Source organism: Papio anubis, chromosome 1, assembly GCF_008728515.1.
Source record: "Papio anubis isolate 15944 chromosome 1, Panubis1.0, whole genome shotgun sequence".
NCBI classification, from domain to species: domain Eukaryota; kingdom Metazoa; phylum Chordata; class Mammalia; order Primates; family Cercopithecidae; genus Papio; species Papio anubis.
Genome location: NC_044976.1, coordinates 49,424,624 through 49,437,069, shown reverse-complemented (window position 1 = coordinate 49,437,069; position 12,446 = coordinate 49,424,624). Strand labels below are relative to the sequence as shown.

Genomic DNA, 12,446 nt, shown 5'->3' with positions numbered 1-12,446 from the left:
CCCAGGTATATAAAGTGAGGGAGAAGGGCATTCTCACCTCTTCTGCCCCAAATATTGCCCACTGAGAACTTGAAGAAGTTTATACTATTTTGGCACCTAAAGGATTTCCATCAGCTTTGGGAGCATCAGGAGATAATCCCTTTGGAATGAACATCAGAATACTCAAGATGATAGGCATCAGGGCCAGTGGCAGTGCAGAGACATCATTAAATAATACTACAGGCAGTGGGAAGTCAGGAGATTTCACTGAAGGGAGTCTAGCAGGAGAGTACTGCATGACAGATGGTAGAAGAGGGACTATTCATGATCTCACATGAGATATGCTCAGGCTTCCAGACATAGCTGGGTGAGATTTTGGAGGTGGGAGAATGAAGATCCAATAATAGTAATAGTACCTTAAAAAAAAAAAAAAAAAAAAAACCTCTTTAAGTACCCAGCTGTACACTAGATTTTTTTTACTTTTCACAGGATCATTCTACTGCTACAAGCATACTCTAATATATTATATTTAGAAACCTTCCCTTGACACTAAATTCACCCTCAACTATCACCTCATTTCTTTGCTCATTTTCAGAGCAAAATTCTCAAGCTCTTCTATACTCATTGTCCATTCTTCCCCATCTCCCATTTACTCTTCAACCCACTTCATTTTGGCTTCTGCCCTTATTACTTCATATGTAACTGAGACTACTCTTGCCAATGTCATCAACAACTTTAGTATTACCAAATCCGATCTTTCCTCATTCTACTTGACCTCTTTGCAGTATTCAAAACTTCTTGAACTTTTCTTTTTTATGTCTATGACATCATTGTCTCCTGATTTTTCTCCTCACCTCTCTGATTCTTTTTCTTCAGTCGTTTATTTATTTTTTCCTCATTCTTCTGATACTTGAGCTCTAATTGTTCGTATGTTCCCCAGGTCAACTTACCCAGTCCCAAACCTGTAAAGCTGAATTTTATCTCCAGCTTTAACCTCTTCTCAGCGTTCAAGACACTCATGTATAACCATTTATTTGACGTTATCACTTGGAAATCTAATAAGCATCTCAAATTCAACAGGTCTAAAACTGAACTCCTACTATTTTCTGTCTTCCCTCCATCAAAAAAAAAATAAAAATAAAAAAAATAAAGCCCTTTTCTTGGTTCTCTTCACAGTAGGCCCTCAATAAAAATGAATAGAATGAATGAAAGAATGTTTACTACATGTCATTCTATCAATAACTCTATACAGTCATTGTAGGTGCTATTTTTAGCCCCATCCTTAAAATAAGGGAATTAGAGAGGTAAAGTACAACTTGCCTAAGGTCATAGGGTTTTAATCTGTGTGCTTTTCTCTAAAGCTTACATGCTTCTTCTCTATGCCACAGTGGCTTCCATTGAAACAAGGATGATTATTATAAGTTAAAATTATATTTATGACCATAAACTAGTACAAATTAGAAAAACATAGGTTATATTACCAATAATGATAATGATGATAACAATGATTATCAGCTTTCACATACCAGGCATCATGAGAGGCTTTTTTTCATTAATCAAGTTTATTATTTAGGACAGTTTTAGATTTACAGAAAAATTAAGCAGGTAGTAAGTATAGAGAGTTCCCTTATACCCCCCACCTGATCCGCACAGTTTCCCCTATTATTAACATCTTACATTATAGTATGATACATTATTATAATTAATAAACCAGAAGATACATTATTATTAACTAAAGTCCACAGTTTATTCATGTTTTCTTAAGTTTTACCTAATGTCCTTTTTCTGTTCCATAATCCCATCCAGGATCTCACATTACATCTAGTTCTGTCGTCTCCGTAGGCCCCTGTTGGCTGTGACATTTTCTCAGACTTTGTTTTTGATGACCTTGGGAGTTTTGAGGAGTACTGGTAAGGTTATATTGTAGGATACCTCTCTATTAGAATTTGTCTAATGTTTTTCTCATGATTAGACTGTGGTTATAAATTTTTTAAAGGAAGACCATAAATGTAAAGTGCCATTTTTATCACATAGCAGGATTATATACCACCAACATGGTTTAGGACTGTTGATGTTGACTTTCATCATCCAGCTAAAGTAGTGTTTGTCAGGCTTTTCCACTGTAAAATGTCTCTTTTTTTCTGCCTTTCCATATTGTACCCTTTGGTAGAAAAGTCACTATATGCAGCCCACACTTCAGGAGTGGAGAGGCTCCCCTTCTTTAGGGTGGAGTATCTGCACAATATATTTGGAACTCTTTGGTAGGAGAGATTTATCTATTTGCTTCAATTTATCAATTTATTCAATCATTTATTTATATTAGTATGGATTCCTAGATATTTATTTTATACTTTGGGTATAATCCAGTGCTACTTTATTTCGTTGCTCAAATTGTTTCACTTTTGGTCATTATGGGTTCTTTCAATGGGCTTTTGTGCCCCTTTGACATATCCCATCTGTGTGTGTGTGTGTGTGTGTGTGTGTGTGTGGAGGGTGTGTTTTGAAAAATTCCTTAGCTACAAGATGATCCAGGTTCATCTTGTATATTTGCTGCCCCAGTCCCTAGAATCAGCTATTTCTCCAAGAAGCCCTGGATCCTTTTCATAGAGAATAGTATTAGAAACCAAGATCTGGGCACTAAGTCTGCTCATTGCTAATGGGGTATCATTTCTTCTAGGCCTTCTCAGCTGACAGATCAAAGAAATATATGTGTGTATACTAATCCATGTGTATACACATATCTGTAAATATTTCTAAATGTAACCATTTGTATCTACACATGAGTTCTTACTGATGTCTCCAACTCTAGTCCATTACCACATGGATTATTCTAGCCTGTTACCTGGCTTGTCTGTAATCTCCCACTCATGAGAGAAATTTTATGTAAATGAACTTATTTAATCCTGTGAGGTAGATATTATTATCTCATTTTATAGTTGAAGAAACTGAGGCTCAATGATGATAAATTTTTTCAAATACATAGCGATTAGGAGGTGTAACTAAACTGGGCATGGTGGCTCGTGCCTGTAATCCCAGAACTTTGGAAGGCTGAGACAAGGGGATCACTTGAGCCCATGAGTTTGAGACCAGCCTGGGCAACACAGTGAGACCACCACCTAAAAAAAAATTTAAAAAGAAAAAGAAAAAGAGGTGTAACTACGACCTCTTCTGGGAGAAAAAGAGCACACACATTGTGGAATTGAGAAGGTATATGGTTTGTGCAGTAGTACATACTGATGAGTCAGTAAAATACATTAAAGTTATCTTGGTATGACCCTGAATTGAACACTGATGATTTTGAAATTTTACCAACTGCTTAAACGTCATGCACATCTCTTGAGGAGCAAATTATTATACTAAAGATACATCACCCCATGAGTCAACTGCAAAACTGTTTAAAATTCTTTTCAATCTTTTTTTTTTTTTTTTTTTTTGAGGCAGCTCTCGCTCTGTCGCCCAGGCTGGAGTGCAGTTGCATGATCTCTGCTCACTGCAATCTGTGCCTCCCAGGTTCAAGCAATTCTCCTGACTCAGCCTCCCGAGTAGCTGGGATTACAGGTGCCCACCACCATGCCCAGCTAATTTTTGTATTTTTAATAGAGATGAGGTTTCATCATGCTGGCCAGGCTTGTCTCGAACTCTTGACCCCAAGTGATCCACCCGCCTCAGCCTCCCTCTTTTGTATCTTTTAAAAGAGTCATCACTGGTTCCTGAATTCATGAAGATTATCAGGTATTATATAATTTTAATCAATTAAAGGATAACAAATGGCAATGGACTTGACAGGTAATTTGTACCTCTAGTCAAATTTTTCCTGACCAAAAAAACAACCATTCTCCCACCTTTGTTAAAAAAAAGTTATGGCCTACCTTGATTTTTTTTTGTTTTTTTGGGACACAGTCTTACCATGTGACACAGTCATAGCTCACTGTAACCTTGAACTCCTGGGCTCAAACAATCCTCCTGCTTTGGTCTCCCAAAATGCTGGGATTACAGGCATAAGCCACAATGCCGGGCCTAAAGTCTTAATCTTTGCTCATTGTAAAGAGGGCTTTGTGATTTAAAAGTTTGGAAAACACTGCATATATATCAATTATCTCTTGGAAATTCTAATGTGCCTATTACGTAACTGAGACAAAAATCAACAAAAAATTAACTTTCAAGGAAATATTTCCCAAATATATTTGTTCATAGAATGCCTTGTTTTAATGTAAGGGTGATTAATATCACACAGACCTATATTTGGAATTCAATGTTTTATTCATTTCATAAGAGAAGGAACTTGGGCCATGTTTTTCTGTTTCCAGAACCTAAAATGGCCTGGCACATACTAGGTGCTCAATTAATAATTGTTTGTTAAATAAGTGGACAAGCAAATTTGTATTATCTACTATATGGTAGTCACAAGGAATATAATGGTGAAAAAATAAACATGGTCCCTGTCTTCATGTAACTTACAGTCTACTAGAGAAGATTATAAAAAAGCAAGTAAAAAGGCTAAATCTTGGCCGGGCGCAGTGGCTCAAGCCTGTAATCCCAGCACTTTGGGAGGCCGAGACGGGTGGATCACAAGGTCAGGAGATCGAGACCATCCTGGCTAACACGGTGAAACCCCGTCTCTACTAAAAAAAACAAAAAACTAGCCGGGCGAGGTGGCGGGCGCCTGTAGTCCCAGCTACTGGGGAGGCTGAGGCAGGAGAATGGCGTGAACCCGGGAGGCGGAGCTTGCAGTGAGCTGAGATCCCGCCACTGCACTCCAGCCTGGGCAACAGAGCGAGACTCCGTCCCAAAAAAAAAAAAAAAAAAAAAAAAAAAGGGCTAAATCTTAGATAAGAGTTATTAATACAAAACTCTTTAGATAAGAGTTATGGAAACAAACAATGTTGAGATGAAGAATAAAGGAGATGGAAGGAGCATTACTTTCAAAAATAAGCAGCAAGATTTTTAATGTATTTACTCAAACAAATCTATAGTTAACCATAATCTGAGTATTTCAAACATCAACCTTCATTCAGATCACATATTCACAAAGATTGTATTAATCAAGGTCCTTGCATAAAACTGATGGCATACTCAGAAGGACTTAAATTAAGAGAGTTTTATAGAAGAACTATTTATAGCTCATGCCTGTAATCCCAGCACTTTGGGAGACTGAGGCGGACAGATCATGAGGTCAGGTGTTTGAGACCAGCCTGACCAACATGTTGAAACCCCGTCTTTACTAAAAACACAAAAAAATTAGCGGCGCGCGGTGGCGCACGCCTGTAATCCCAGTTACTCAAGAGGCTGAGGCAGGAGAATGGCTTGAAACCAGGAGGCAGAGGTTGCAGTGGGCTGAGATTGTGCCACTGCACTCCAGCCTAGGCGACAGAGCAAGACTTTGTCTCAAAACAAACAAACAAACAAACAAAAAAACAGCCTTTTCTCCAAAAGGGGAGGAAGTTGAAACTGAGTGGTCCACGATGGGAAGAGGGGAAGCCCAGGGGTACAGGAGGTCTCTAGGTGAAGGCAGAGGCTAACATGGGGTTCGGAGCGACCTTGGCCGTTGGCCTGACCATCTTTGTGCTGTCTGTCATCACTGTCATCATCTGCTTCACCTGCTCCTGCTGCTGCCTGTACATGACGTGCCGCCAACCACGTCCGGTTGTCACCACCACTACATCCACCACTGTGGTGCATGCCCCTTATCCTCAGCCTCCAAGTGTGCCGCCCAGCTACCCTGGACGAAGCTACCAGGGGTACCACACCATGCCACCTCAGCCAGGGATGCCAGTAGCACCCTACCCAACGCAGTAACCACCTTACCTGGCCCAGCCATGGGCCCGCCGGCCTACCACGAGACCCCGGCTGGAGGAGCAGCCGCACCCTACCCCGCCAGCCAGCCTCCTTACAACCCGGCCTACATGGATGCCCCGAAGATGGTCCTCTGAGGGTCCCCCGACCTCTCTGGCTGCCACTTGGTTATGTTGTGTGTGTGTGAGTGGTGTGCAGGCACAGTTCCTTGCGGCCCATGTGTGCTGTATGTGTCCTGCCTGTATATGTGGCTTCCTCTGATGCTGAGGAGGTGGGGAACGATCCTTGCCAGAGTGGGCTGGGACCAGACTTTGTTTTCTTCCTCACCTGAAATTACGCTTCCTAAAATCTCAAGCCAAACTCAAAGAATGGGGTGGTGGGGGCACCCTTTGAAGTGGCCCCTGAGAGGTAGGGGGCTCTCCAAGGCACATCTGGAGTTCTTCTCCAGCTTACCCTAGGGTGACCAAGTATGGCCTGTCACACCAGAATGGCGCAGCTTTCTGTATAATGCAGATGTGTTCTGGTTTCTGCAGCGTAGCCAGCTGCTGCTCGACGTGATGCAGGTGAAGCTTGGGATCTGACCAAGTTGGGCTTTGATCCTTTGGGCAGATGTCCCATTGTTCCCTGGAGCCTGTGTCGTGCCTGTTGGGGGTCAGGCAGCCGCCTGATGCCAGAACACCTCAGGCAGAGCCCTCCTCACCTGATAGCTGTCTGCCTGGACTGTTCCCTGTCTCTGCATCTTCCCTGGGACCACCCAGAGGGCCACATCCACACACAGCCTAGCTGCCCACAGGGAGCTCTGCTGCCCTTGCTGCCCCTCCCTTCCTACAGGTGAGCAGGGCTCCTGTCCACCAGCACACTTAGGTCTCTTCCCTGCAGTGTTTTCATTTTATTTTAGCCAAACATGTTGCCTGTTTTCTGTTTTAAAACATGATCGTTGATATGAGACTGAAACCCCTGGGTTGTGGAGGGAAATTGGCTCAGAGGAGATGGACAACCTGGCAACTGTGAGTCCCTGCTTTCCCTGACACCAGCCTCATGGAATATGCAACTCCTGTACCCCAGTCCAGGATGTTCTGGCAGCAGGGACACCTGGGCCAAGGGGCCATCTGGACCAAAGGTGGGGTGTGGCGCCCTGGATGGCAGCTCTGGCCCAGACATGAATACCTCAGTGTTCCTCCTCCCTCTATTACTGTTTCACCAGAGCTGTCTTGGCTAGGGTCTGTACCCTTGTTTATAATAAATGCAATCGTTTGGAAACAACAACAACGAAACAAAACAAAACAAAAAACAAGGGAAGAAAAACATCTTAAGAACCAAAGACAGCCAGAAGCCATTAGCAGCACCCTTAGACCTGAAGGACAAGGGAGTCAATGGGAACGAGGCATTAGGTGTCAGCTGAAAATAAATTATATTAATATAAATATAATAAATAAATATAATAAACTATATTTAAGCGTAGATCATATGGAGGCAGCACAAACCACTTCTATATAAATAGGCCTAAACTATAATTCCATGTGGGCAAAAATTAAGTTTTTGTACCTTACCACCTATTACAGTCCTCACATATAGTGGTACTGTTGGATGGAATTAATACATGTGTATTGAATGTACACATTGCATCTGACAGACATAACTTTCTTGAACAGCGATAATCACATGAGATTAAATATAAAGAACATTTCTTTTAAAGAGTTATCATTCTTCTAAAATTTTGCAGTTAAAGCAGTTACTACAGTTACATAGGATAACTGTAGTATCCTACGTAAGACTGTTTCAAGTTTAGAACTATGCCCTAATTGGCAATTATATATTTCAAATGAAGAAAACTGTTCTCTTGGGTGTCTAATGAAGAAACCAGATAAATCAGCAATAGACTGAGCAGAGGTTTTAAAGGATACTTGAACAAAAATGTAAAGCAGGCCTACTTTTATGTTTTAAGTGTGTGAGCACTGAATTAAATAGCCCCTTAGAAAAAAGTATTTTTGGCTGGGCATGGTGGCTCATACCTGTAATCCCAGCACTTTGAGAGGATGAGGTGGGTGGATCACAAGGTCCATCCTGGCTAACATGGTAAAACCCTATCTCTACTAAAAATACAAAAAAAATTAGCTGGCGTGGTGGCATGTGCCTGTAGTCCCAGCTACTCGGGAGGCTGAGGCAGGAGAATCACTTGAACCTGGGAGGTGGAGGTTGCAGTGAGCCAAGACCGAGCCACTACACTCCAGCCTGGGTGACAGAGCGAGACTCCATCTAAAAAAAAAGAAAGAAAGAAAACAAAGAATGAAAAAAGTATTTTTAGGCTGGGTGTGGTTGCTCACTCCTGTAATCCCAGCACTCTGCGGGGCCGAGGTAGGTGGATTGCTTGAGGTCAGGAGTTAGAAAACAGCCTGGCCAACATGGTAAAACCCGGTCTCTACTAAAAATACAAAAATTAGTTGGGCATGGTGGTGGGCACCTGTAGTCCCAGCTACTCAGGAGGCTGAGGCAAGATATGCTTGAACCGGGAGATAGAGGTTGCACGAGCTGAGATCGTACCACTGCACTCCAGCCGGGGTGACAGAGCAAGACTCTGTCTCAAAAAAAAAAAAAAAAAAAATTTTGCCATATAAAGGAATCTGTCATATTGCATATAACATCAAATTGTTCCATTCTATGTCAAAAAGGATTTATTAAGTTATTAATATGACTTTTTAAAAGAATAAACTGGCTCTAGATAATTTAAAATATGCTAAAAGATTTGTTTAGGTTGCTTAAGTTAATTCACATTTGAAAACAAGCATGTTTTCTTATGATTACACATAAGAATATTTTATAGCACATCATAAACACTAAATGCTGTTTTTCTTTCCATTTTTCCTAGTCCACCACATATGTAAATATAAACAGATAACCTAAGCAATTAAACAGTCATCCTGCGGCATTTTAGCCAAAATCTATCTTTTTGCCAATATCCATTCATCCAGGTGCTTTGGGGAGAAATCACTCAATGCACCAGAGATGGGCATGACTCAAGGTTGGCCAAAGCCATAGTGATTACATCAGAGATTGGTATGCCAGCTAATTAGAGCCGGTAAGGCACAATGATGAAAAAGGTAAAAAGTCATCAGATTCATAATACATATACATAATATAAATAGTATATATAAAACATAAATATATTTTGGTGATACAGTTGACAGAATTTGCTAATAATTTAGATAACAGACAGGAAGAATCAAGATTGATTGTCCTTAGCATTTGGGTGATTGTAGGCCATTTATTGAGAGGAAACACGGAAGAAACAGGTTTTATGGAATAAAAGTTAAAAGTTTAGTTTGGGACATCATAAATTTGAGATGCCTACTAGACACACAATAAGAGATGTCAAGTAAACAGTTGTACAAATGAGTTTAAGGGAAATTTATAATTCCTTAGGGTAGATTCCTAGTAGTAGAGTTGCTGGATCAAAGGTTATGTGCATTTTTAGTGTTGTGCTGGAGCCAATATAGTTGGCTTAGTGTTGGCTAAGATAGTGTTGACTAAGATAGCCAGTGTAACGTTGAATAGAAGTAGAGTATGCATCCTCACCTTGTTCTGATCTGAGAGAGAAAATATTCAGTGTAACAATTACATATGAGGTTAGCTGGCTGGGCACGGTGGCTCACGCCTGTAATCCCAGCACTTTGGGAGGCCACGGCAGGCGGATCGCAATGTCAAGAGTTCGAGACTAGCCTGGCCAACATGGTGAAATCCCCATCTCTGCTAAGAATACAAAAATTAGCCGGGTGTGGTGGCACGTCCCTGTAATCCCAGCTACTCGGGAGGTTGAGGCAGGAGAATTGCTTGAACCTGGGAGGTGGAGGTTGCAGTGAGCCGAGATAGCTCCACTGCACTCCAGCCTGGGTGATAGACCGAGACTGTCTCGCAGGGGGGGAAAAAAATGAGGTTAGCTGTAAATTTTGCCTAAATGCCCTTTAGAGAATAAAGAAGTTCTATTTTCTTACTATTTTTGAGAGTTTATTTTTCAATCATGAATGGATGTTGAGTTTTGCAAATGCTTTTTCTACATTAATTGAGATGGTCATATGGTTTTTCTCCTATACTTTGTGAATGTAGTGAACTAAATTGATTGACCTTTGAATGTTAAAACAACCTTGGACTTCTGCACTAAACTTCACTTGCTCAAACTAGATTACATATTACTGAATTCTATTTGCTAATATTTTGTTGAGAATTTTTGTATCTGTTGCCAGATGCAGTGGTTCATGCCTATAATCCCAGCACTTTGGAAGGCCGAGACAGGCAGATCACTTGAGGTCAGGAGATTGAGACCAGCCTGGCCACCATGGTGAAATCCCATCTCTACTAAAAAAAAATACAAAAAATTCGCTGGGCATGGTGGCGCATGCCTGTAGTTCCAGCTACTCAGGAGGCTGAGGCAGGAGAATCACTTGAATCCAGAGGCGGAGGTTGCAGTGAGCTGAGACCGTGCCACTGCATCCCAGCCTGGGTGACACAGCGAGACTCTGTCTCAAAAATAAATAAATAAATAAATAAATAAATAAATAAATAAAATGAGAAAAGGAATTTTTGTATCTATGTTCATGAGGCATAATCTTTTATTTTCTTGTAATGCCTGTTTCAGTATCAGGTTATGCTGACATCATAAAATGAATCAAAAATTATTTCTCCCTTCTCTATTTTCTGAGTTTGTGTAGTATTGTTTCTTAAAAGTTTGGTAAAATTAACCAGTAAAGTCATTCGTGCCTGGAGTTTCTTTTACAGGAGTGTTTTTAATTAAGAATTCAATTTCTTTCTTACTTTTTCTCTCTTTTTGGCATAAATTTGTTCACAGTATTTTCCTTTATCCTTTAAATATCTGTAGTAATAACTTTTGTTTTCTGTATTTCTTGGTCTAGCTAAAGGTTTATCAATATTATTAACCTTTTCAAAATATCAACTCTTGGTAGTTTCTAAGAACAAAGATATTCTCCTACATAATCACAATGGCATTATCTCACCCAAGAAATTTAACACTGATATGATAATCTTGTCCAATCGTCAGTCCATATTCACATTTCCCTAATTGTCCACAAACGTCCTTCAAAGTTGTCTTTATTCAGCTGAGAATCCAAGCAAAGACCATGCATTGTTGCTGCATGTATTATCTTTTTAGTCACTTTTATCTCTAAAAGTTCCCCTTGCTTTTTTTCCCTTAGATAATATTGACTTATAAAAATATGGCCAGGTGGGCTGGTGCGGTGGCTCACACCTGTAATCCCAACACTTTGGGAGGCCGAGGCAGGTGGATCACTTGAGGTCAGGAGTTCGAGACCAGCCTGACCAACATGCAGAAACCCTGTCTCTACTGAAAATTCAAAATTAGCTGGGCATGGTGGCACATGCCTGTAGTCCCAGCTACTCAGGAGGCTGAGGCAGGAGAATCACTTGAACCTGGGAGGTGGAGGTTGTGGTGAGCTGAGATCGCGCCATTGCACTCCAGCCTGGGGAACAAGAGCAAAACTCTTAACTCAAAAAAAAAAAAAAAAAAAAAAAGGCCAGGCACGCTGGTGGTCCATGCCTGTAATCTCAGCACTTTGGGAGGCCGAGGTGGGGGGATCACCTGAGGTCAAGAGTTCGGGACCAGCCTGGCCAACTAACATGGTGAAACCCCATCTCTACTAAAAATACAAAAATTAGCTGGGCGTGGTGGCACATGCCTGTAATCCAAGGTACTCAGGAGGTTGAGGCAGGAGAATCACTTGGATCCAGGAGGTGGAGGTTGCAGTGAGCCGAGATGGTGCCATCACATTCCAGCCTGGATGAGAGAGTGAGACTCCTTCTCAAAAATAAATAAATAAATAAAAATAGTCTAGCCAGTAGTCTCACAGAATGTCTCACAATCCGTTTTTATTGTATTGCCTTTCAAAAATTAGGTTAAACATTCTTGGCAAGAATACTTCATAGCTGATATTGTGTACTTCCCACTATATCACATCAGGAGGCAACTGTCAGTTCATTCCATTATGGTCATGCTAAGTTTGATCACTAATTAAAGTGGTGTCCAAAAGATCTCTCCATTGGATACTTTGAGATTATGTAAATATCCTGTTCCCCAGCAAAGTTTCATACAGTAATTTCTAATTGAATATTACATTGGTGGGAATAAAATAGGATTTCTTAATTCTATCACTCGTTCTACTTTCTTTTTAAATTCAACAGATATTTACTGGGTGCCTACCAAGTGCTAGTTACCACGCTAGGAATTAGATAGTGAAGTGAGCAAAATAAACACTTTTCTTCATTGTCTATAGTGGGAAAGAAATAAGGAAACAAACTCTTCTCAGTACTCCAAGAAGCTACATAAATTAAAAATCTAAAGAACAAGTTATATTTGTAGTCATCATTATCTTCGTATTAAGGGAAGTAGATGTACATCTTTAAAAAAAGTTTCTGTTTCTCTCTTCTTTTAAAAAAACTGATACATAATTACATCTCATAAAATTCATCCTTTTAATAAAGTTTAAAATTTAGTGGTTTTTAGTATATTCAAAAAGTTGTTCAGCAATCACCACAATCCAGTTCACCAACATTTTCATCACCCTGAAAGGAACTTTGTACCCATCAGCAGTCATTCCCCTCTTACAGCTCCTGACAACCATTAATCTACTCCTGTCTGTATAAATGTG

General features: G+C 40.4%; 1 pseudogene across 1 annotated transcript; it reads left to right on the top strand.

Annotated features, from left to right (window-relative positions):
- Nucleotides 1-5,321: 5,321 nt before the first annotated feature.
- On the top strand, nt 5,322-5,972 carry LOC100999618 (annotated as a pseudogene). Its single transcript, XR_159652.5, has one exon. The product of XR_159652.5 is annotated as a protein shisa-5 pseudogene (transcript).
- Nucleotides 5,973-12,446: the final 6,474 nt, after the last annotated feature.